The sequence below is a fragment of the Salvelinus fontinalis genome, chromosome 15 (genome assembly GCF_029448725.1).
Source record: "Salvelinus fontinalis isolate EN_2023a chromosome 15, ASM2944872v1, whole genome shotgun sequence".
NCBI lineage: Eukaryota > Metazoa > Chordata > Actinopteri > Salmoniformes > Salmonidae > Salvelinus > Salvelinus fontinalis.
Window position 1 is genome coordinate 32,355,181 of NC_074679.1, and position 26,541 is coordinate 32,381,721.

General features: G+C 41.8%; 1 pseudogene; it reads right to left on the minus strand.

The window, feature by feature from the left end:
* Window positions 1–282: 282 nt before the first annotated feature.
* On the minus strand, window positions 283–20,909 carry LOC129812110 (apolipoprotein B-100-like; annotated as a pseudogene).
* Between the last annotated feature and the right edge of the window lie 5,632 nt (window positions 20,910–26,541).

Here is a 26,541-nt window from a genome sequence, read left to right on the forward strand (position 1 = left end):
AAATAGCACAGTCAATGCAGTTAGCTGTTCTCATTCAAGTGGTGATAAGCATTGCTCACTCACTGCCTGATCTGCGTTGGCCACTCACTGAAAGGCTTCCAGAAGAAGGGAAGGGGAAAATCAACGTCCATCTTTTTCAAGCTTACTCTAATGTATGGAGCCATGCTTCACGATACCTGCTCAATTAGGTTGATAAATTCTTTGAGTCCCCCATAAAAGTGAGACTGTAAAATAGCGACAAGCTCCTTGAGGTCACTGTTCACACGCTCCATGGTCACTTCATTATAGGTTTCCTGGATCTTCATTTTGGCAGTATTTGTACTCGCCAGCTTCAGATCTTGCCACAACCAATATTTCGCGGGCCATTTCCTCGATTTCCTCCAATTTGAGGAACTCTCCTGCCATCTGCAGTTCATTCACTTCCTGGATCAGCTCTCCTGCCATCTGGAAACATAGTTGCAGGAGTTCATTCACTTCCTGGATCAGCTCCTCCAGACTCACATCCTCCAAGTCGCTCTCTTCGTCGGTTATATAATACTTGGTGGCTTTAATGGCAGACCTCAGATTGGAAACAATATCCTTTCCGTTGAAGACTACATTGCTACCAGAGAGGGGGAACTCAAAACATTTAATGAAACGTTCAATCGCAGTTATGGCCTCCGTGGGATTTAAGAACCTTTGGGCAACCCGGTCAATGGTTGCAAACACAGAGCGACTGGCCCTCTCATAGAGCTCCTGTCCAGAAAGTCTCTCCTCTAGTCCGGGTGTATCTGCAGTGTATCGAGACACATTGGGACATCATGATAGGCTCTCTCAATGACGTTGGAGACAGTTCTTCAGCTTCATGGAGGCACGGTTTACATCGAAGCCAAAGTAAGCTGTGTGATACTTGTTTATGAACTTGAGCAGCACATCTGTGATGGCAGGCATCCGCTCTTTGAGCCCTTCAATGGTGGAATGCATGGTATCCATGTTCCAGGCAACCTGGAAACTCAACTTCTCAGAGTTCTTCAGAGTGGCTTTGACACACACTATGTCTGTATGTATCCTTGTCGGGGTTAGACTGGATAGATTAGGAACAAGGGGGGATCAGCATTTGTCTCATACCTTCAGGGTAAACACTAATTACGGCAAAAATAATGCAATGTATTGTGTCCATAAAATATAACATCTAGAAAACTCTAAGCTTTCATTATGACAATTTATAGTAAAGAGGTTTGTAGTATATGTAGTAAATAAAAGTGCCAGTAATTCAGGTGTTTTTTACCAGTTAGCGGCTGAACGCTTTTCCGTACACCTGTGAAGGTGACCTCCCTGTAAGAAGGAATATGAGGAAACCAACCGAAGCCATGAAAGTGGTGAAGCCATCCTTGCGGGAAGCATCGCAGAAGCTCACACCAACATAGGTTTGGCTGGTGATATCCACATTCAAATTATGACAATATACCCTGAAATATAATGGAACATTTAGTTACATTTTTATGCAATTTGCATAGGTCAGGTCTGGGAGGACGGATAGGTAAAGTGCTATAAAGTCTTAAAACATGGCCTCGGGTAGATGCATTGGAACCTCATATTCTTAGACCTGGTCGAGGAATGCAATGATCTTTTCTTTGATTTCCTCAAAATCTATGGTAATGGCTGGTAAAGTGTAAGAACTCCGAATGGTGAACTCAGGGACTGAGTTTTGGGCCGGAATGCTTATGTCCTGCAGCCTGTTCGGTTCAGGTTGATTTGGATGGTGGGAATGACGAGGTCAGTGAGAGAGACACTAAAAAGGAGGAAAGCTCAACCTCTGCTGTCTTTAGTCCATCCTGAATGCCATCCACAGCCTGACTGATCTTGTTTAATATGTCTTGGTCCTTGGCCACCGTGCAGATTTTCTCAATTAGTTTGTTCTGCTGAACAGAAATGTAGCCGACCTTGTTGGTTTAGGAGTCACTTGCCTTTTGCAGATATATGAGTATCTCCTCTTTAATGTTCATGCCGTTAACTCTATCTCTCATATCTTGAAGGGCTTTCTGTTTAATCGTCTTTATATCATCGAAGGCTGTAGTATCAATCACATCCGTTATCATCTCTACGACAACTTTTGGCTCTTTGAGTTGTTCCTATTATTTGAAGATTCTCCGGAAAAGTGATTCCATATGCTTCAATTTGATTATTAACATAACTTGTTAGTTCACTGATCTTCTGGTTAGCATTGTCAATAAACATATTTTAGTCAAACTCTTTTATGGTTTTGATGACTCCAGAAATGTATTAATTTATGCTTTGCTTGAAGTCAATTGATTTTAACGTACTTACAGCCCCATCCAGTAGTTGCATAACTTTGTCATACATGACTTCAGTGTATAGATCTCAAGGCATCAACCTGCGATTGCACAGTTTCTTGAACTTTGAATTCCTTAATGAGTACTACAGTCTGATCCATGAACACTTTAATTATCTTGTCAAAATCATACCTGAGAAGCAGATTTCTGATGTGAGAATACACAGCATTGATTTTGTCTACAATTTCATATTCTTCAACCAGTTGACAATTACATCCATTATAGATTCAAGGACCCTGGTCATCTCCTCAGAGGGAATCTGAGCAGTTAGCTGCTCCACATATATAGCAAAGTTGATCGGAAGGATGTAATCCCTGATATCCTGGAAAAACATTGTGACATCAAAGGTCTCAATAATCTGTTTCAATTCATTCATTTTATCTTGAAGTTTTTCTTTGATTCTAAATCTACCATCAATGTCCCCCAACCAGGCAACACTGCTGTCGCTTAGCTTCTGTAGATCAATCTGTCTGATGACATCAATTGCATCAATAGCTCGGACAATTGTCTCTCTGATATTAAAATGGTAATCAAAGTCCTTCAGTTGATTTCCAGTTTGTGAGAAGAATGGCATTTGAAAGTCTCCACTCTCAATGCTGCCCCTGACTGTAGCCATCAGGTCTCTGATTTTGGTTGCAATATCAATCAGGGATTTCATTCTCCACAGAGGCCTCCAAGTCTTCCAGTGTCACAACATACTCTTGTGTCAAAAGAATCAGTTTCTCTTTCACCTCATTCACTTTATACTCCAAATCAATCTCTGTCATTGACTTGTCACTGACTTGCTGCGGCAGATTGTTCAAATGAACTCTTAGCCCACCAATTAGCTGGTTAATGTCTAAGCTGATGATATATTGTTGCATGGCCTCCAGAGCATTGACAACAGCAGTTTTGAGAAGCTCAAAGCAGCTGGAAGTATTTGAATGAAGGGAGGCTTGACGATATGTGAGTCACTGTTCTTGTCAAACTTCAAGAAACTGGAGACATTGAATTCTTGATTTTCCTTCTCTGAGCTTCTCAGCATTGTTATAAGTCTTGATTATAAGCGTGGTTGTCAAACTTGGATTTAGTCTTCTAGGTCAATGACTGTTCACTGGGTGTTAGAAGACCGTCAAATTTGTTATCCAGGTGAGCAGCAGATTCTCCACTCTCCAGCAGGTGTGGTTGAGACCAGGCAGTCATGTGAATAAGCAAGTGCAAGAGGCTCTGCTTTCACAAGCAACTTGCTGTAGAGCTGCCCAGTGTGCTTCCCAAACAGGTCCATCAGACCATCGCTGTTGATTATGGCATTGGCATTGACACTGGAGGTAAGTCCTGCAATTTTAATTTCACAGTTGTGTCTCATCTGTGCATCCATTATCTTCCCAGTTGTGCTACACTTCAGTGGGCCAGCTACTGTAGGTCAGCATAGTTCATTTCATAAGTGTGCCTGAGCTCATGTTCTTCTCCGTAGGCTCCTCTTACAATTCCAGTCAGCTTTAGCTTGGTAGGCTCCATCTTCACGTGGCCTTCATTGTTCATACGGAGGTCAAAGAACTTGAGATAAGTTTTCATGTCAATGGAGGTAAAACAAGGCTTCATGCCAACCTTTATATCATGTTTGTATCATCCTCACAGATGAAGTAGTCTGTCTAAGACCAGAAAACAAGGGTCCATAATGTGAGACTCAGACTATGGGTGTTTTCTGGCTTCATGTCCTGCAGAGATCCCTTCATGTTGTTGGAGAAGGTCCCCCTCCTGTTCAATGCCAGTTTAATTGTGCTTCTTGCGTTTGAGTCATAGGCGTTGCCTCTGAAGGTACTGCCTACCTAGTGAAGCCTCAGTACTTGATATTCTGCCCTCCAAACTTAGCTTGACGCTGATTTATTCAGCCATTCCTTTGGTCGTGTAGGTCAGGGTGGTGCCACTACATTTCTGTTCACTGTCACAGTGGCCTTATGTAATCCATTGCCATCTTTAAAGGTAAGGGGGCCTTCAGAGTTGACTTCAAGACCATCAGAGTTCATGGATCCTATGAGAAGGGGACTCAACTCTCAAAATGATTACCTCACTGGAGATTCCAAGCTCAACTTTGTTGTTAAGTATATTGCCCAGAGCGTTGGAAACAGCATCACACTTCAGGGATAGTTGGCCATCCTTGTAGTTGAGCTCTGCTATATGCTTGAGAGCATCGTCCTGCACATTGGATTTGGACACAATGGACAACTTGTCATTGGCATACACTCCCTTGATCATGTTGTGAGCCTGTATAAGTGTCGAGTTCACCCGCAGGTTGGACTCTCTTCTTCCTTATCTATTGAGGGGGTGAATGGCATAGTTATGGCTGTAGGAAGAGTCAGCTTTCAATGAGCCCACTCTGATGGTTCCATCCAAGTTATCATCCCCTGTCATCCCCATCCCTCTTCAGAAGTGCTCTGACTTTGCAGAGTAGTACAGAAAGGTCTGCATGCCCAGAGGACTTGAAGCTTCAATCTTGTCGTTGACCCTGGCATTCAGTTTGTCTGTCACACTCAAGGTTTCAAAGACAATGAAGCTGGCTGGCATCAATGGAGCTGTGGCTCTGTGACCCTTGATGAGGTACTTCAGATTATCTTCCACAGTTCCTGAAATGATTGGATGAAATCATTGTCATTGTCATTGTGATATGGTGACTTTATAGAAAATTATCTAAATATCGTTATATTCTATATTCTTAAATATATGAGGACCATGTGTGGTAAATATAAATTTAAATAAATGTGGAAAGATAAGCAAAGTTGACCTTCAAGTTTGTAGGAGAGTGGGCTAACAGGGGACTCAGCCATGACGTTATATTTAAGCAATAAGGCCAATATACCTGTCACGTCTACTCCCACTCCACCGCTCCGGCACTCAAGGTCGGCGGTTTACTAACCACCGGTCCTGGCAACCCATCATTACGCACACCTGGCAACCCTCATTACACAAACCTGCGTCCCATCATTAAGCACACAAGGACTTTATCAATACCATGACTACTCCCCCTTTATTTAGCCCTCAGTTGTCATCAGTCCTCAGGTGTTATTGGTTTTCTTGCACACTTCCCAAGTCTGTTATTTTGTATCTGTTTAGTCCTGTTCAGTACTCTCCTTCTGCACTTGCTTTCTGACTCCCAGTGTATACATTACAATACCACGGCTGAGAGCTGTTTTAATCCACAACACAACTTGGAGTGCCTGAACATAGCCCTTAGTCGTGGTATATTGGCCATTTATACAACGGGTGGGTCTAATCCTGAATGCCGATTGGTTAAAAGCACATTCCAGCAAGTGTCTATTCCACAAGTTACCACAGGCTAAATCTATGACATTAAAATGCCTATTTACTCTGTTCCATCTGACTGCGCAATCCACTGTCTCACCAGCCCAGGCAGGGAAGTTATAAACTATAAATCTCCACTATAAAAAGCATCTAGACATTATCATACATTTCTTTTAGACTAAAATAAAGTTTTCAACAGTGGACATTTGTATAAACCTTACTGTCTGTCTCTCTGACATTTCAACATGGTTTCAATATTCAAATTCGATCACCAACTGTCTCATAGTAATGAATGTGAAGGGTCGGAAGTCGGGACGAGAGAGAGAGGCAGGCAGTGTTTCTCAGCCAGTCGAAATCATGAAACAGCTGGCATAATTTTATGAATATATACAAAGAAAAGTCAATTGAAAAAAGGTGCAACGAAACAAAGTGCAGCTAGTTTGCAGTCTTTGCAGCTTCAGTTTGAAGTTATTGTGAAGCTATGTTGTTGAGTAGCTCCTCCGAACAACAGTGTCCTGACGAGAGAGCACATTTTCTATGCCAGGAGAAATCGTGCCTCATTAGCTCATTGTTATGGATGTATCCAAATAAATGTCACAAGAAAACAGCTTAAACAAATGCAGCTACTGATTTTATTCTTTCTGCACTGTTTGACGTGACTAAGTTAGCCGTAGTTGGCTAGCTAGCAAGCTTAGGATAAGAATGCTTCCAGCCAGTATGGCAATGGAATATTTAGAATGTGTCATGCCTGCTCCCGCTCTTCCCCCCTGGCGCTCGAGGGCGCCAGGCTGCCCTGCGTTACGCACTCCTGCCACCATCATTACGCACACCTGCCTTACCTCATCACCCGCATCAGCGATACTGGACTCACCTGGACTCAATCACCTGTTTATTACCTCCCATATATTTGTCAGTTCCCCAGCTCTGTTTCCCGCTGCTGCATTGTTTGTCATCTGTCCTTGTGTTTCCCAGTTCTGACGCTGTTCCTGTCCTGTTGCATGTCTGTTCCAATGAAATGTCAACTCCCTGTACCTGCTTCTCTTCTGCAGCGTCGTTCCTTACAGAACGAACGACTCGGTCACGTCCATAGATACAGAACAAAAAGACTGAACGACTGGGTCACGTCTCTGACATCGGAACCAATAGAACGAACGACCAGCCGGCTTGGGTAGCAACCCGAGATTTGTTCCGGGACTATATCTTGTGGAAGGATGAAATAGTATCAATAAATTCATCAAAATAACATTTTTAATGAAAATATGTCAATCATTATTTGAATATGTTGGTAACCCGTTGTATAAAAGTAATAATAAATATCACAAACCCCCGAGGTGCCTTATTGCTATTATAAACTGGTTACCAATGTAATTAGAGCAGTAAAAATAAAAGGTTTGTCATACCCGTGGTATATGTTCTGATATATCGGCTGTCAGCCAATCAGCATTCAGGGCTTGAACCACCCAGTTTATAAACAGTATTGTTTCCCCCAGAGATGGATCCCTCCCATTTGTTGAAGTTGCTGATCACTTTGGAGTTCACCTCAGCAAAGCTAAGCAAGGGCAGCATGAAGTCAAAAGAGCGAGGTATGGTCAAAGTTAGGATTTGGGTCTCATTTGCAGGAGTCATCCAACCTATTTCAGTAACATCGATCGAAGGAATGTACAGGGTAGTAGGAAAGTATAGCTTTTCAGAAGATTTTCCTCCTAAAGGCAAGGGAGACGGCCATTTTGTTCTGGTTGAACTGGTATCTCCCTTACGAAAAAAGGTTGCAGTCAGAGTTCAGTATAATTGCAGTACACTGTAGTATAACTGTAGTTAGAATGCAGTATAACCTCTAACGAGCCTCTACCCCGGATCCGGGAGCACCCCCCCCCCCCCCCCCCCCACACTGATTAGCATCGCTAGCATAGCGTCACAATTAAATAGTAGCATCTAAATATCATTAAATCACAAGTCCAAGACACCTAATGCCTAATGAAAGATACAGATCTTGTGAATAAAGCCACCATTTCAGATTTTTAAAATGTTTTACAGGGAAGACACAATATGTAAATCTATTAGCTAAACACGTTAGCAAAAAACACAATTTTTCTTTGTCCACCATTTTCTCTCAACACCAGTAGCTATCACCAATTCGGCTAAACTAAGATATTGATAGCCACTAACCAAGAAAAAACCTCATCAGATGACAGTCTGATAACATATTTATGGAATAGGATAGGTTTTGTTAGAAAAATGTGCATATTTCAGGTATAAATCATAGTTTGCCATTGCAGCCAGCATCACAAATCTCACCAAAGCTCCTAGAATTACTACAGAGAGCAACTTGTATTACCAATTTACTCATCATAAAACATTTCTTAAAAATACACAGCACATAGCAATGGACAGACACAGATCTTGTGAATTCAGACAACATTTCAGATTTTCTAAGTATTTTACGGCGAAAACACAATAAATCGTTATATTAGCATACCACATACGCAAACGTTACCAGAGCACTGATTCTAGCCAAAGAGAGCGATATCGTATCATCGCCAAAATATATAAATTTTTTCACTAACCTTCTCAGAATTTTTCAGATGACACTCCTGTAACATCATATTACAACATACATATACAGTTTGTTCGAAAATGTGCATATTTAGCCACCAAAATCATGGTTAGACAATGACAAAAGTAGCTCAGCTGGTCAGAAAATGTCGTGCACCATATTAGACAGTGATCTACTCTTATACATAAATACTCATAAACTTGACAAAAAAATACAGGGTGGACAGCGATTGATAGACAATTTAATTCTTAATACAATCGCGGAATTACATTTTTTAAATTATCCTTACTTTTCAATACAGGTTGCGCCAAGTGAAGCTATAGCAAACAAAATGGCGGCATAAACGTTTAACATTTATCGACAGAAACACGATTTATCATCATAAATTGTTCTTACTATGAGCTGTTCTCCCATCAGAATCTTGGACAATGAATCCTTTCTTGGGTCTAATCTTCTTTTGGTCGAAAGATGTCCACTTGTCCGTCGAAATGCCCACTAACGTACGACCGGGACCCCGAAACGTGCCCGGAGCTTCAAAGTCTATTACAGAGCAATGCCTCAAAATCACACTAAACGGATATAAATTGCTATAAAACGGTTTAAATTAACTACATTATGATGTTTCTAACACCTATAACAAGTAAAAAGATGACCGACGCTATATTACTGGCTAAACCAATGCTTGGAAAAAGGCCAGTCAGATATCCTTCTCGCGTTGAGCGCAGTGTCCAAAGGAAGGCTTACTTCCGGTATTTTGTCATTTATAGAGCCAATGATTGCGCAATCGACTCCATTCAAATTGTCACCACTTACTGACATCTAGTGGAAGGCGTGGGCAGTGTTTGTATCTCATAGGATTAACAGAGACTTTAAAAACTGATCTGGAACCAGAGGCCAAGATGTCTAAATCTCACACACTGGGAGGAAAAGTGCTGTAGAATGAGTTCTGTTTCACTCAGAGACATAATTCAAACGACTATAGAAACTAGAGAGTGTTTTCTATCCAATAATAACAATAATATGCATATTGTACGAGCAAGAATTGAGTACTAGGCAGTTTAATCTGTAGAGACAATTATGCTAATTTGAAACAGCACCCCCTATAGTTGCAAGAAGATAACTGCAGTATGCTGCAAATACTGCGTCTAAAATAACACAAGTTTGTTACTGCAGTAAGTTTGCAGTGGAACTGCAATTACAGTGCAGTATAACTGCAGTTCAACTGCAGCACACTGCAGTTTTTCTGCAGTTTTAAAACTGCAATCCTTTTTTGTAAGGGCTATCACTGTTGTAAAAACAAATCAACAGAAAAACAAGAAAGTGACAAATAAATGTATTGTCATTGGTGATGAATTTATTCTGTTTCCCCTGACACTTTGCCAATATTAAATTGAGATTTAATTTTATCTCCTGAATTGAATGGATTGAAATGGAAATAATCCCAACCCATTTAATATGTGAATTGTCAAATACTTACGATTGAAGAAACAGATTCTCAGGCCCGGTGGGCAGAGTGAGTTCAGCGAGGCTCCTCTTGTTTCTTCCAGCAACCTTGTCTAGCAACCTTGTCTAAATGTTACTTGCTTAAAAATAGATACTTTTGAGATTGATAATTATTGTAGAGAAATGTTATCAATGGAAACAAATCTGCCGCAATTGGGAGTAGACAATTGGAAAAATTACTGACGATGGCATTCACCAAGAAATATTTCAAACACAGCGGCAACATCCCTCACCTCAATGGCTTTGGTAACAATGTGCTGCACTTTCATTTCAGTTTTAGCCACTTTCTGTTCTAGTATGTCATCAATGAGCTTTTGTAGCTGCCTCTGGTAATCTTCTGTGTTTGGGATGAGTTTTGAATCTCAGAGTTCAGGTCGGACATCATCTCCACCTCAAACTTGTTGTCATCTGTATGGGAAAACCAGATGTAAGACTTTAATCATTACTGTTGCAGTTACATTTTGTTATTGACATTGTCAGGTCACACATCACAGAGAAAAGCTGTCGGACACTTAGCATATCTCACAATTATTTTTTTGCACAGAGGAAGACTGGAAAGAATTACAACACTGTGATTTCTTTTACCTGGAACGGCCAACTAGAAACAACTATGAAATATTGTGTCACGCGTCTTCTTCCCCTTGACGTTGCTCTCTGTGACTGCCAGCTTTATCCCTGCCTCAATGTCCTAATCAGGGATCTGGACGTCAGTGGTTAGAGTGTCCTTGTAGTACTTCAGTGTTACGGTCGCCTCTGTGGGCTCAGCACCTAATATGGAGAGGACAGATACAGTGCATTCGGAAAGTATTCAGACCCCTTGACTTTTTCCAAATTTTATGACGTTACAGCCTTATTTTAAAATTGATTCAATCGTTTCTTCTCCTCATCAATCTACACACAATACCCCATAATGACAAAGCAAAAACAGGTTTTTAGAGATGTTTGCAAATGTATAAAATAAAATAAAAACTGAAAACTCACATTTACATAACTATTCAGACCCTTTACTCAGTACTTTGCTGAGGCACCTTTGGCAGCGATTACAGCCTCGAGTCTCTTGGGTTTGACGCTACAAACACCTGTATTTGTGGAGTTTCTCCCATTTTTCTCTGCAGATCTTTTCAAGCTCTGTCCAGTTGAATGGGGAGCATCGCTGCACAGCTATTTTTAGGTCTCTCCAGAGATGTTAGATCGGTTTCAAGTCCGGGCTCTAGCTTGGCCGCTCAAGGACATACAGAGGCTTGTACCAAAGTGTCAAGTCTGCTCCTGCGTCGCCAGAGTACTACCCACCGGTCGTGGGATTCATCATTACGCACATTTATCAATGTTGCGTAGAAAAGCTTAGAAATTAACTCGTACAAAGAAAATGTTGAATATTCGCAAGAAACAAAAAAGTTGATATTTATTAAATGCTTGTACGCTTGATGTACACACACCTGTAAGTATTTTGCCTTGATAAATCAGACACATTCTAAAACACTGTGCTAGTGAAGTCTCATTTACAGAAAGAACTGCCCTAAATGACCATTTATAGTCACAAACCTTCCCTTTGAAGCTGCAAGAAATGTCACTAATTTCTGTCCGCCAACATGGAGAAATCAATGAAAAAAAACTTTTCCGGCCGCGGAAATATAACTTTTGATCACCGAAGTGGAAGCAAAACAAGCCATACTTTTTGGAGACCTCAGCAATGGCTTGACAAATAAGATACAAAATATTACTTGGGAGCAGGTTAGAGCTGGGGTAAATTCTGCTTCATCTGAGTGCAGAACAGTTAATGAAATGAAAAAGAAATGAAAATAAAAATCTTGACAGATGTGGGTGATTTGCCTGACCCCTCATCCCCAGGCCTACAAGAAGGGAATCCTCTGACCCCTCATCACCAGGCCTACAAGAAGGGAATCCTCTGACCCCTCATCCCCAGGCCTACAAGAAGGGAATCCTCTGACCCCTCATCACCAGGCCTACAAGAAGGGAATCCTCTGACCCCTCATCACCAGGCCTACAAGAAGGGTGTCCTCTTTGGCGAGCGCTTCAGCTGCACAGCATGTTTTGACTGATGCAGTCCTGAAACAACAAGAAGAGATCAACACATCAGTTATTGGACTCAAACAGCAGCTGAGGATGTATGCAACAGCCTGAGAGAGATAAATCAATCATTGAAAGAACTTGTTGACTGTGTCAAACATGTGAGACAAATTTTGGTGCAATGCAAATGTGTTTTCCTCATTGATTTGATTACAATATTTGGAAGAACAGATACCTAAAACCATTGTATGAGGTTGACTCTTGTTCTCAGTGCCAGAGCTATGGGTGGTGGGAAACACTACCTGTCAGGCATGGGCTCATTGGGTCTGGGTGGATCATTCAGGGGAATGCCATTTTGATTGCAATGTTGCACACTGCAAGCCTTGACAATGTAGTAAACCTAAAAAGGAATTTGCACATTGTATTACATTCACGTAATGGCATTTGAAGGAATGTCATTGCAGAGGCAAGCCTTGCTAGGCTGGTATTGCAGCCAGACAATGCCCTTTCAGCAGGCCTATGGTGTGCTACACTGTTGCTCTTGTGCGTGCTTGGGCTTGGTTGTACCTTGCCTCTTGTTGGTTTGAGGGGTTTGTGAGGGGAGTCATCAGCCTTGTTTTTAACGGGTAGCCCCGGTCTCCTGCAGTTATGAACACAACATTCAGATATTGTTTAGAGGTCTAACATGGCAAATAAAACCTTGCAAATAAAACATAAGTCACTTTCTAATAAGCCATCCGTTCTCAACAGCTCCTTCCTGGAGGTTAGGGCCTACTGAACTGTTCTGCACAATGACTGAATCGTGTGTCCCACTTGGCCACTACATTCAACAAAGCCAAATGTGAATCACAGAGGACCTGCACATTGACAGAATGGAAACATTTTCGGTTGAATAAGTTGAATTTGTTCAATGATGGTGCTTTTATTGTGATGTGGGTGCAGTCAATTGCTCCAATGACATTGGGAAATCCAGCTATGGTGTGGAAATCCCTTTTCACTCTGGCCTGTTGCACAGTAGTGTACGGAAACGGTATGTATTGTGGGGTCAATTAAATAATGCCATGATGGACTGCAGGCAATATTCGGCTCCTGGTTGGTTGTGAAATGCCAGACCAATCCTCAATCTCACGTTGGAATGTTCCAGTGGCCAAAAATCCCAGGGTGGAGAGGACTTGGGTTTGCACTGGGATGGCATTGTTGCGTTTCGTCTCCCTTTCTAATACTGGAGTGAGTTGGTTGCAGAGATACAATAAACTATGGCTTGGAAAATGAAATCTACTAATAAGCCAAGTGTCGCTCTCAGCAAAAACATCTGCACGCTCATTGAAAATACGCTCCCTGTGTAATGCAGCTTGTGCCAGATCCTCCAGCAATGCAAGATTTGCCATGTTGGACAAGTCACAATGCCTCAGTGTTGCCTTTTATATTATTTAACTGGTTTAACTAAATTGCCTCCAACCTTACATTCCACTCCCTTTCTAATTTACTTTATTATTTAATTAGGCTTAAATTGTTTCATATTTATGAATTTGATAGCACCCTGAGAAAACTATTAGCTTAAGTGTCTATGAACGAAATACATGAATAAACCATTAATGTATTCTCTTTTTTCTTCATAGTTTATGATTTGTTCCAGTATGTCAATACTTTCTCCATTTGGTGGATGGTATTTCATTAGCAGTTTCACTTTTCTACCACAAGGTGCTGTGTGTACGCATGGTCAGAGGTGTGCTTAAATTTACGCACAGTCTCAAGTATAAGTACAAATTAATAAATCCCACACTTTGCTTAGAAATGATCGCACGCATGGTTTACGAACATTTCTGTTTGTAGGCAACATTGATAAATGAGGGCCCTGGCACTCATCATTACACGCACCTGTTAATCATTATGATTCACACCTGAACTCCATTACCTTCATAATTTCCTCCCCTTTATATGTCACTCTCCCATGGTCACTCACCAGTTGGTAATGTTCTTGTGTCACGCCCTGATCTGTTTCACCTGTTCCTGTGATTGTCTCCAACCCCTCCAGGTGTCGCATATTTCCCTGGTGTATTTATCCCTGTGTTTCCTGTCTCTGTGCCAGTTCGTCTTGTATGTTAGTCAAGTCAATCAGTGTGTTTTTCCCCATTCTCCTTTTGCTTTTTGCTTTTTGATAGTCTTCCCGGTTTTGACCCCTGCCTGACTCTGGACTTCTTTCCCGCCTGCCTGATCATCCTGCCTGGCCTGACCTTGATTCTGCCTGCCCTTCGGTACCTTTTGGACTCTGAACTGGTTTTGACCCTTTTGCCTGTCCATGACCATTCTCTTGCCTTCCACTATTGGATTAATACATGTTGTAAGACTCCAACCATCTGCCTCCTGTGTCTGCATCTGGGTCTCGCCTTGTGTCATGATATTATGTTAGTGTCGTGTTCTTGGTTTTGTTGTTTTAGTAAAATTTTGCGCCTGCTTTCGACTCACCGCACCATCATTACAGAATACCAACTCAAAATATGGAAGCAGCAGGACAACCGGACATCTCCCAGGTGATTGATGAACAAGGTTACCTTCTTCGTCAACACAATGATCAGCTGGCTCAACTGGAGAAGGCCATGGAAGATGTTCTCGGCAATCTACAATGTCTCAACAGCGGAGGATATTCTAGAGCCAGTCTACCCAACGAGTTAGCACACAAGCCCATCCAGCAAACTGCTCAGGTCAGCAATACCCTTCTATCCCTCCCGGAGAAATATGATGGGACACCATCCAAATACGGTGGCTTCCTCCTTCAGTGCGCCCTCTATTTCGCACATCAGATGGGAGCCCCCACCACCGAGAAGTCTAAGGTTGCCACGGTTATTTTTCTGCTGACTGGGCGGGCATTGGAATGGGCTACGGCCGTCTGGAAGAGAGGAGAGGAACTTGAGTTTTATGAGGGGTTCATGTATTTTCAATCATCCCGCGGAGGGCAGAGAGGGAGGTGAGCATCTGCTTCAGCTCCAGCAGGGGAATCAGACAGCTGCTGAGTATGCGCTTACCTTCCGGAGAGTAGCAGCTTCCAGTGGATGAAATGAGCAGGCACTCAGCACGTTATTTAGAAGAGGTCTGCGCGGGGTGATCCAGACGGAACTGGCTTGCCGAGATGACAACCTCACCCTGGACGCACTCATTGATATGGCCATCCGTCTGGATAACCTCCTCCGGGAGCGTGGGCATCTTCATCGCTTCTCTCCCTCCTTCGTTGAGTGTTCGGGATCAGAGCCTGAACCCATGGAGGTAGGGGTCACATGCCTTCCCGTGGCGGAATGACGCAGACTGATACAGCTGGGGCTCTGTCTGTACTGTGGCCAGGGAGGGCACAAGCGCCAGCGGTGTCCGTTTCTTCAGAATCCAGGATCCACTAGAGCAGAGGGAGGGTCACGTGATGTTACATCCCCTGGACCAGGAGTGAGTATTCCATCTACTGCTCTTCCTGTTAGATTCTTCATAGTATCATCACTCTGGCTGCCTGTCCCTCATGCCCTGTGTCTACATCTTTAGTGGATTCTGGTGCCTCGGGGGACTCAGACCCTTGCCTCCTCTCTCAATATTACTACCTACCCGCTCTCCTCTCCTTTTCCGGTTCAAAGTCTCTACCTTCGATCTCTAGGATCCGGAACGATCACACACATCACCCAACCACTCACCCTCACCATAGAGCCCAATCACCAGGAAAACATCCCCTTCATCACCAGTGCACCAGTTCACAAGATCATCCTCGGCCTACCTTGGCTTCAGCGCCATAACCCTACCATCTCATGGTCGAGGATGAGAATCACCAACTGGTCACCTGAATGCCCGGAAGACCTGCTTTCCTGTCCCCTGTTTACACGTCGGTTGCACTTCAGCCCAACATACCGGAGGAATATCAGGATCTAAGGGAGGTATTCAAGACAATCCAAGCGGACTGTCATGTGCCTTTTACTGATGAGTGGCTTCCATCTGGCCTCTACCATAAAGGCCTGATTGGTGGAGTGCTGCAGAGATGGTTGTCCTTCTGGAAGGTTCTCCCATCTCCACAGAGGAACTCTGGAGTTCTGTCAGAGGGACCATCAGGTTCTTGGTCACCTCCCTGACCGATTGCTCAGTTTGGCCGGGCAGATAGCTCTAGAAAGAGTCTTGGTGGTTCCAAACGTTTCTCATTTAAGAATGGAGGCCACTGTGTTCTTGGGGACCTTCAATGCTGCAGACATTATTTGGTACCCTTCCCCAGATCTATGCCTCGACACAAAACACAGGCGTGTGCCTTTCCAAATAATATCCAATCAATTGGATTTACCACAGGTGGATGCCGATCAAGTTGTAGAAACATCTCAAGGATGATCAATGGAAACATGATGCACCTGAGCTCAATTTCGAGTATCATAGCAAAGAGTCTGAATACTTAAGTAAATAAGGTATTTCTGTTAAATTTTTTAATGAATTTGCTAAAATTCCTAAAAAAACTGTTATCGCTTTGTCATTATGGAGTATTGTTTGTAGATTGAGGACATTTTTTTATTTAATCCATTTTAGAATAAGGCTGTAAAGTAACAAAATATGGAAAAGTCAAGTGGTCTGAATACTTCCAGAACGCTCTGCAGACCCCAATTAATTTTATGTGGATATCTATGGCATTTGTCTGTCTTAATTAGATTTTTTTTCTCTCCATTGGACACACATACCATCCACCCTCGGGGTTAGCTTCAGAGAGTCCATTTTCTTGCGTCCCTCCTTGCACCCTCTGAGCGTTTCAGAAGTAATGGCAGCAGTGTATTCTGTGACCTCCCCCGTTGGTTGGAGCTCCACATCAAACCTAATGGATTGACAGACATGTCTCTTAAATATTATCCTTTTAATAAATAGAATGATACAGTTGAAATCAATCATGTTTGGAAATCCAAGCAATGGACGCAGCCTTCACCTGCTCTCCCCTGTAAGGGGGTAGTATGGAGCATCGTCTGAGTTTGCGTTGGCGTAACACAGTGTGGTGCAGATATTCATACCAGTAAACAGGAGCTGGCACTCAGGAGTCTGTCATGCGCTCTCCTATTGAGGGCACCATCTTAGTCTGGGGGGAGGACACTTACATCATCTTCTTTCTGGATTTTGAAGAGTTGTAGGAATTTAATTTAAGAATATTTAATATAACTTTTTATATCATATAGTAATGCTTAATACAACTGATGCAAGTTGAGGCTGGTTTAAGTCAAGTTGGTCTACATTTAAAGATGATGGTATTTAATACAAACTGGACTCTTCATATGTATGTGAGCTAACCATAATGTGCCACTTACTGTATATTTCAAATTAAATTATTAGAATTAAAATCATTTAAGTTGAAGTTAGAGTAATTCCCACCTGACGCTGAATAGCAGCTGAGTGGTTCCCTTGGGTGCAAATATGGAGAGCTTGTGTCACGGCCGTTGAATGAAGAGGACCAAGGTGCAGCGTGGTTAGCGTACATATTACTTTATTTATATGACGCAGACAAAAACAATAAACAATCTAAAGGCTAGCTTTAGCTGAAGGCTATAGTGCCAACAAACAAAGACAACTTAGGACTAATTAAGTATGGTTCTCAATCAGAGACAATGATAGACATCTGTCCCTGATTGAGAACCCTACCCTGCCAAAACATAGAAATACAAATAATAGAACGAAAGAACATAGAATACCCACCCCAAATCACACCCTGACCAAACCAAATAGAGACATAAAAAGGATCTCTAAGGTCAGGGCGTGACAGTTTGATAACATTCCTGCTAATGGTGACTTTGGCATTCAGGGAACTCTCATGGTATATGCTGGTGTGCAACGCGATGCCAGCCACCACAAACTCAGGAATGTTGAGGCCCATTTGTGTAATATACTCCACATCAATAGATTGCATGAAAGACAGCTGCTGCTACAGGTAAGAAAGGCATAATTTACATGTAAAAATCACCTAGGATCCTAAATAAATGAAAGAATTTGTTCAAATATAGTCAAAATCCATAAAACATGTTCCATAAGGCCTATACATTTAATTGAATGGAAACAAAAGAGCAGGCAGTTTACCATTCCAGTGGAAAAGTTCAGACCTCCCTTAGCTCCAGGGGCAAAGACACCAGACAAGGAGCATTTCAGGGGTAAGCCAGACACAGAGGGAAGGGAAAAACTCTAATCCAGGAAGATATAGTGGGCATGAAGCTCTTTGTCAGTGCTGGACATCAGAGACTGCATGGCCTGTACAAAAATAAAGAAAAGGCTAATTGAAACAAAGAGACTTTGGGTGTAGGTCAGTTAGTACTCTAAATGTATAGAAATAAATGTTTAGCTTCATTTGTAATTTACTGTTTTGTTTAGTTATCTAGTTTTCACATACTGTATATTATTATATGCTTTCCCCCTCAGAATGACCTATTCAGTCAACAATGATTTACCTTCAGAGGCATTATCTTGAAGAACACGTCAGTACATAGCTAGGGTCGGGGCCATGTGCTCCATCTCACTGGACTTGATGTATCCAACTTCATCTCCAAGAATCCTTAGGTAGGCCATGGCCTCAGCGGAGTCTTGAGAGTGCAGTTCCCTGACAAGCTTTTGGAAGTTCTGTCCAATGTCTCTTATGAGTTCCTGCGGGGCCTGTAAGATATGGATGATTAAAAATGTCTTTAAATACTTCAGCTCACACTGAAAAGCCAAACGAAAATACTATTCTTTGAGCAGCAATATATCAAATTATACAGTTTTCCAGCACCTGTTGGACTGAGTCTGGCATCTTGAGACCAGCCCAGTACAGGCCTTGGAGACAGGGGTGAAACCTTGCTCTCCAAAAAGGGCCTCAAGGCTCAGTTCATATCCATTTCCTTCAATACAGACCTCGAAAATGGAAGTGGAAAAAAAGGGGGAGACAAGATATCAATGTAATCACACCAATATTGATGCAATATTCTTTTAAATAATAAACATTTTAATTAAATGTTTAACTTATTATATAAATATATATTTTAAAGTTTCTATAGTTTTTTAAAACCTCTAACATATTACCGTTATACCCAAAGGCTTTGAAGGTGGTCTCCAGCAGGACTTCCTTTGGCAGGGATGCAGTGGAATCAAAGATCATGTTGCTCTTTATGGAGCCCATGGTGGTGTCCATTTTGCAGTTGCGGGACATTGTGGCGAAGTGGTTATTAACAGAGTGCTGATGGTCTTGAAATGCCTCCTCGATATACTTACTATCTTATTCTTGAGGAGGATAGAAAGAGAGCACTTTTCAGAACCCACAACTTGCTTGAGTTGCACAAGTGATTATGGGGACTAGGACAATTAAGGGTATTTTTATTTTTTATTTTTTTTATTTCACCTTTATTTAACCAGGTATTATTTTGCGGTGGTGGAAAAAGTACCCAATTGTCATACTTGAGAAAAGTACACATACCTTAATAGAAAGTTACTCAAGTAAAAGTGAAAGTCACCCAGTGAAAAACTACTTGAGCAAAAGTCTAAAAGTATTAGGTTCTAAATATACTTAAGAATCAAAAGTAAATGGAATTGATCAAATATACTTATGTAGTAAAAGTATAAATCATTTCAAATTCCTTATATTAAGCAAAGCAGAAGACACACTTTTCTTGCTTTTAAAATGTGCAGAGGTACACTCCAACACTCGGACATAATTTACAAACAATGCATTTGAGTTTAGTGAGTCTGCCAGATCAGAGGCAATAGGCATGACCATGTGTTCTCTTGATAAGTGTGTGAATTTGACCAGTTTCCTGTCCTGCTGAGCACTCAACATGTAACGAGTACTTTTGGGTGTCAGGGAAAATGTATGGAGTAAAAAGTAAATTATTTGCTTTAGGAATGTAGTGAAGTAAAAGTAAAAGTTGTCAAAAATATACATAGTAAAGTACAGATACCCCAAAAAACTACTTAAGTAGTACTTTAAAGTATTTTTCTACTTAAGTACTTTACGCCACTGTGAAAAATAGAAACTCAATAAAGATGATTTCCTTAGCCAGGTGTCAAATACAGTAGGAGATACAGAAAACATCAACACCTTCCACCACTGTGATCACACACATTCAATTCATCATGTAAATGAAGAGGGAGTGACTGAACATATCATGTTCAATCACTTACTGTTGCATTTTGGGATCAACAGAGTGGCAGATGTTGTCAAGGTGGCAGGCCACAAAGCTCCTGACCTGTGGGTCCTGCTCATCCTTCAGCATGGTGATCATCTTGCTAAGCAGCGCATTGTCAGGACTCTTTATAAGCATCAGATAAGCTGCCACACGTTTCTGGATGGGGCTCTCAGCATCTTGGTACCCCAAGAGAGTTTTTCTGACCTGTCATTCACAGCAGACATATTTCTAGCTGTATCTGTATGTTAGGTGTAAAACAACACAATACTTAAAACATGACTTGTAATATTGCTTATAAGCGGTTGTATACCCTTAGTATCAGGAAAGTCATGTCCTCATCCCTTGAGCAGTCTCCCAACATGGTATCCATGAAGTCTTTCACCTATTTGACCTCAGGGGTGGGATGTCCTGGGTGAAACCTGCAGATGAGTTTTGGGAATATGTTACCCAGTAGTTCTGAATTTTATTGTGATGTATTGCCCTCTGGTGGTTAACTTTAAAAAATTATTGAATAAAAAAATCTAAACGGTTAAAAAGCTGTTATGGTCAAATTAACATCAACCATGTTCCCAGATAAAAAATAAATTAAAAAAAGGCAATTGATGAGATATCTATGATTACAGTTATTTTGGGATGAAAGACTAATTTCACTTACTTCCTGACAGTGTTTTCCAGAGCGTACATAATGTCTTTGCTCTGTTTGTATTGTGCCAAAATGAGCATATCTCTGACCCAGTGGAAGTCAGGACTGGACTGTACACAAAGATGTTCCCATATATAACTGTGCTGTTCATCCTCCTGATGACTTGGAGGATCGAGAACCGTTTTACAAGAGGGACTAGTAGCACATTCTATGTACAAATGATCAATACATGTTTTATCTTTATGGTAAATGTTTGCACTGACTTCTCCATTGCAGCCTGGAAGGCCTCAGCTCCTGCAGCCTGTCTATACACAGCCTCTCCCTGGGGGTTGATGACCGACATCTCACTGAAGGCACAATCCGCCGTGTGAAGAACGAAGCTGCATTCTTGTGGGACTTCGAGTCCCACCTGAATGAGGAGGATGATAACAAGAGAGGAAGGGCCAGGCAAACAGAGTAAGAAAGGGTCAGTAAGATAACAGTTCCCCCAGTTACCAGCAGGTATAAGTCGAGCAACAAAAACAAAGGCCTACCTGCCAATCCTGAGGTTGGATGTCCCAGTCACCTCATTTTCTCTCTCTGTCATGTATTGGTATAATTACAGTATTTCGTAAAGGTCTTTAACCTTGCTGACACTGGAGATCACACATAATGGGCAAATCAATTTGAATAATTTTACTGTATGAACAAGTATTATACCACCTCTATCAATATTTCTCATATACTACCTAATAGCACCTGGCTAAGTTTTAGATGTTTTCTCCAAATTGAATCAATATTTGTTTAGACAACATCCTGAGTCCCACAACACCACTTGAACTCCAGACCCAATTACGTACTAAATGGCAATTCTCTTAATGAATAACATCAATTCTACTGAAGCATAAACATTATGGTGCAATGTTCAGATCTAGCCAGGTCCAGCTCTGTTATCTCCAGTTCCACTAAAACAGAAAATCCTAAAGCTGAGGTTATTAATTAAGGTCAGTGTACAAGAAACATGTTGTACCTTGTTTCCTAAGGCCCCTGCCTACAAGTTAGGGATTCACTCAGGGCCAAATCATCACTTAAAACAATCAACATAACTTTTCACTGAAATAATTTATTAACTGAATGTAAGATTAACAGGTGAAGTAAACCCTTAGAGACTTCTGTACATCAGCATTCTCACTGCTTTTCTCTAAAAAGCAAATTAAAAAGTCCTCGTGTTAGTAAACATCTTTACATTGGTGTTGCATTTATTTATTATTTAGTTACATTAAATCTGTGTAAATGTCAGAGACATGAGGATACATTTTTAGACATCTTTTGGTCTTTTAGTAAGTAAAAAATTATATTGAGATCTAAATTAGGTTGGATATTTACTCAAGGTTAAAGTGGGTCAGCAGTATAGGACACCAACTCAGAAACCTGCTTTACACTAATGAGAGCTTGAGAGAACACCAATTTCTGAAGAAGTTCGGAAAGGGATCTGGTCTATCTAAAATCATGTTTAATGTAATTAATTCAAGTATAGTGTAGTATAGAATATATATATATATTTTTTTTTTTACATATTACAAAAATATTTATTATCCTATATTGACAAAATACAATGCAAATGAAGAATGGTCATCACCATCAAAATGAGATATTGGTGCTCAGAAGCAAATCCTGGGGTCCCCCATGATGGGAAGCTGTCTCTTACGTTTAGTTGAGTTCTCTCTAGAATAAGTGTTTTGCAGATTTGTCAGTATTGATTCTTCCATTTGGCAATTGTTTTGCGTCAAAATATTATTGTCTAATGTTTTGTTTCTCAGGGATCTTGTCTACTGTCCTGTAGCAACTTACAACAACTATCTGTTGCACATTATGTAGGTCAATATACTGTATGAGGAATTATAGCTATTCTTTGCTATAATGTTCCATACAGTTTTTGGAAAAGTTGTACAAAAGTATATTATAGTAATGCACACTGAATAAGAGTAGGATTGTAAAGTCCTGACCAGAGTTCTTATGTGTTTTGCTTGTTTAGTGTTGGTCAGGACGTGAGCTGGGTGGGAATTCTATGTTGTGTGTCTAGTTTGTCTGTTTCTGTGTTCAGCCTAATAATGGTTCTCAATCAGAGGCAGCTGTCAATCGTTGTCCCTGATTGAGAATCATATATAGGTGGCTTGTTTTGTGTTGGGGATTGTGGGTGGTTGTTTCCTGTCTCTGTGTTTGTGGTCTGCACCAGATAGGACTGTCTCGGTTTTCACGTTTGTTGTTTTGTATTGTTGTAAGTGTTCACAGTTCGTTATATTAAACATGTTGAACACTAACTGCGCTGCATTTTGGTCCTCTCCTTCATCCCAGGAAGAAAGCCGTTACAAGGATTTGGTATTCTTTTTAAAAAGCTTTTGGAACTTGCAGAGATCTGATACAGGTACTGATAAACTTTCAATTTAACCCTTCCCTTATATTCGAAAAAGCTATACGCGGATGACGTTCTGGGTCAATTTGACCTAGTACAGTAAGTACTTTGATACATGTGCCAAAGTCATAGTCAATCAAATCATTACATTTAATGACATTTAGGACATTTTTGCCAAACTTCAGATCACTGTCATTTGGCCTCTGAACATCACAGGGAAACATCCTTATGACAGTCATGGTTAGACCTTTACTGCACATGAGGCCATTTGTCTCTAGCACAAAGGTCAAATGTCAAATTGCAGGTAAAATTGCAGGACAAGTGGACGTCAAATACAGGTCAAGTACAAAGTAGTGGTTTTTGTTGTTTTTATTTACTTCATTCCCCCTACCTAGAGGACTAGATGAATGGTCATCATGATTTAAATGTATTTTTTAATTTCAGGTCACTTCCATGTAAAAGGTCCTATGAACCCCAACATGTGAAGTTCATAGGAGCATATCAAATTGGGTGTTAAATGAAAGCTAAGAGTCTTCAAATCAAATCAAAGTTTATTTGTCACGTGTGCCGAATACAACAGGTGTAGACCTTACTGTGTAATGCTTACTTACAGGCTCTAACCAATAGTGCAAAAAAGGTGTTAGGTGAACAATAGGTAAGTAAAGAAATAAAACAACAGTAAAAAGACAGGCTATATACTGTAGCGAGGCTATAAAAGTAGTGAGGCTACATACAGATACAGTTAGTCAGGCTGATTGAGGTAGTATGTAGATATGGTTAAAGTGACTATGCATATATGAGGAACAGAGAGTAGCAGTAGCATAAAAGAGGGGGTGGTGGGTGGCGGGACACAATGCAGATAGCACGGTTAGCCAATGTGAGGGAGCACTGGTTGGTCGGCCCAATTGAGGTAGCATGTACACGAATGTATAGTTAAAGTGACTATGCATATATGATTAACAGAGTAGCAGCAGTGTAAAAAGAGGGGTTGGGGGGGTACAAAATGCAAATAGTCCGGGTAGCATTTGATTACCTGTTCAGGAGTCTTATGGCTCGGGGATAAAAACTGTTGAGAAGCCTTTTTGTCGTAGATTTGGCGCTCCGGTACCACTTGCCGTGCGGTAGTAGAGAGAACAGTCTATGGCTGGGGTCTTTGACAATTTGTAGGGTCTTCCTCTGACACCGCCTGGTGTAGAGATCCTGGATGGCAGGCAGCTTAGCCCCAGTGATGTACTGGGCCGTACGCACTACCCTCTGTAGTGCCTTGCAGTCAGAGGCCGAGCAATTGCCATACCAGGCAGTGATGCAACCAGTCAGGATGCTCTCGATGGTGCAGCTGTAGAACTATTTGAGAATCTCAGGACCCATGCCAAATCTTTTTAGTTTCCTGAGGGGGAGTAGGTTTTGTCGTTCCCTCTTCACAACTGTCTTGGTGTGCTTGGACCATGTTAGTTTGTTTGGTGATGTGGACACCAAGCACCTTGAAGCTCTAAACCTGCTCCACTACAACACCGTCAATGAGAATGGAGGCGTGCTCGGTCCTCCTTTTCCTGCAGTCCACAATTATCTCCTTAGTCTTGGTTACTTTGAGGGATAGGTTGTTATTCTGGCACCACCCGGCCAGGTCTCTGACCTCCTCCCTATAGGCTGTCTCGTCTTTGTCGGTGATCAGGCAAACTTAATGATGGTGTTGGAGTCGCGCCTGGCCATGTAGTCGTGGGTGAACAGGGAGTACAGGAGGGGACTGAGCACGCACCCCTGTGGAGCTCCAGTGTTGAGGATCAGCGTGGCAGATGTTTTGCTACCTACCCTCACCACCTGGGGCAACCCAACAGGAAGTCCAGGATCCAGTTCCAGAGGGAGATGTTTAGTCCCAGGATCCTTAGCTTAGTGATGAGCTTTGAGGGCACTATGGTATTGAACACTGAGCTGTAGTCAATGAATAGCATTCTCACATAAGTGTTCCTTTTGTCCAGGTGGGAAAGGGCAGTGTGGAGTGCAATAGAGATTGCATCATCTGTGGATCTGTTTGGGTGGTATGCAAATTGGAGTGGGTCTAGGGTTTCTGGGATAATGGTGTTGATGTGAGCCATTATCAACCTTTCAAAGCACTTCATGGCTACGGGCGTGAGTGCTACGTGTCTGTAGTCATTTAGGCAGGTCGCCTTTGTGTTCTTGGGCACAGGGATTATGGTGGTTTGCTTGAAACATGTTAGTATTACAGACTCAATCAGGGACATGTTGAAAATGTCAGTGAAGACACCTGCCAGTTGGTCAGCACATGCCCGGAGCACACATCCTGGTAATCTGTCTGGCCCCGCAGCCTTGTGTATGTTGACCTGTTTAAAGGTCTTAGTTACGTCGGCTACGGAGAGCGTGATCACACAGTCGTCCGGAACAGCTGATGCTCTCATGTATGCCTCAGTGTTGCTTGCCTCGAACGAGCATAGAAGGGATTTAGCTCGTCTGGTACGCTCGTGTCACTGGGCAGCTCGCGGCTGTGCTTCCCTTTGTAGCCTGTAATAGTTTGCAAGCCCTGCCACATTCAACGAGTGTCAGAGCCGGTGTAGTATGATTCAACCTTAGCCCTGTATTGACGCTTTGCCTGTTTGATGGTTCGTCGCAGGGTATAGCAGGATTTCTTGTAAGGAAAGAAGGTTTTGAAAGCGGCAGCTCTACCCTTTAGCTCAGTGCGAATGTTGCCTGTAATCCATGGCTTCTGGTTGGGGTATGTACGTACAGTCACTGTGGGGACGATGTCCTCGATGCACTTATTGATAAAGCCAGTGACTGATGTGGTGTATTCCTCAATGCCATCGGAAGAATCCCGGAACATGTTCCAGTCTGTGATAGCAAAACAGTCCTGTAGTTTAGCATCTGCTTCATCTGACCACTTTTTTATAGACCGAGTTACTGGTGCTTCCTGCTTTAAATTTTGCTTGTAAGCAGGAATCAGGAGGATAGAGTTGTGGTCGGATTTACCAAATGGAGGGCGAAGGAGAGCTTTGTACGCGTCTCTGTGTGTGGAGTACAGGTGATCTAGAATGTTTTTTCCCTCTGGTTGCACATTTAACATGTTGATAGAAATTTGGTAGAACTGATTTAAGTTTCCTTGCATTAAAGTCTCTGGCCACTAGGAGCGCCGTCTCTGGGTGAGTGGTTTCCTGTTTGCTTGTTTCCTTATACAGCTGACTGAGTGCGGTCTCAGTGCCAGCATCTGTCTGTGGTGGTAAATAAAAAGCCATGAAAAGTATAGCTGAAAACTCTCTAGGCAAGTAGTGTGGTCTGCAATTTATCACAATATACTCTATTTCAGGCGAGCAAAATCTAGAGACTTCCTTAGATTTTGTGCACCAGCTGTTGTTTACAAATATGCACAGACCACTACCCCACCTCGTCTTACCAGAGTGCGCTGTTCTATCTTGCCGGTGCAGCATATATCCCGCTAGCTGAATATCCATGTCGTCATTCAGCCACGATTCCGTGAAACATGGGATATTACCGTTTTTGATGTCCCGTTGGTAGGATATTTGGTAAAGGTAGGCACAGATACATTTCTGAGTTGGATCTTCCGATTAAATCCCCATGGGAGCATACTAAAGTTGCAGACTTTCCTTATTTATTTCATAGATACTTTTTCAACCATTTTTCTGTCAATTAATATCAACACTACA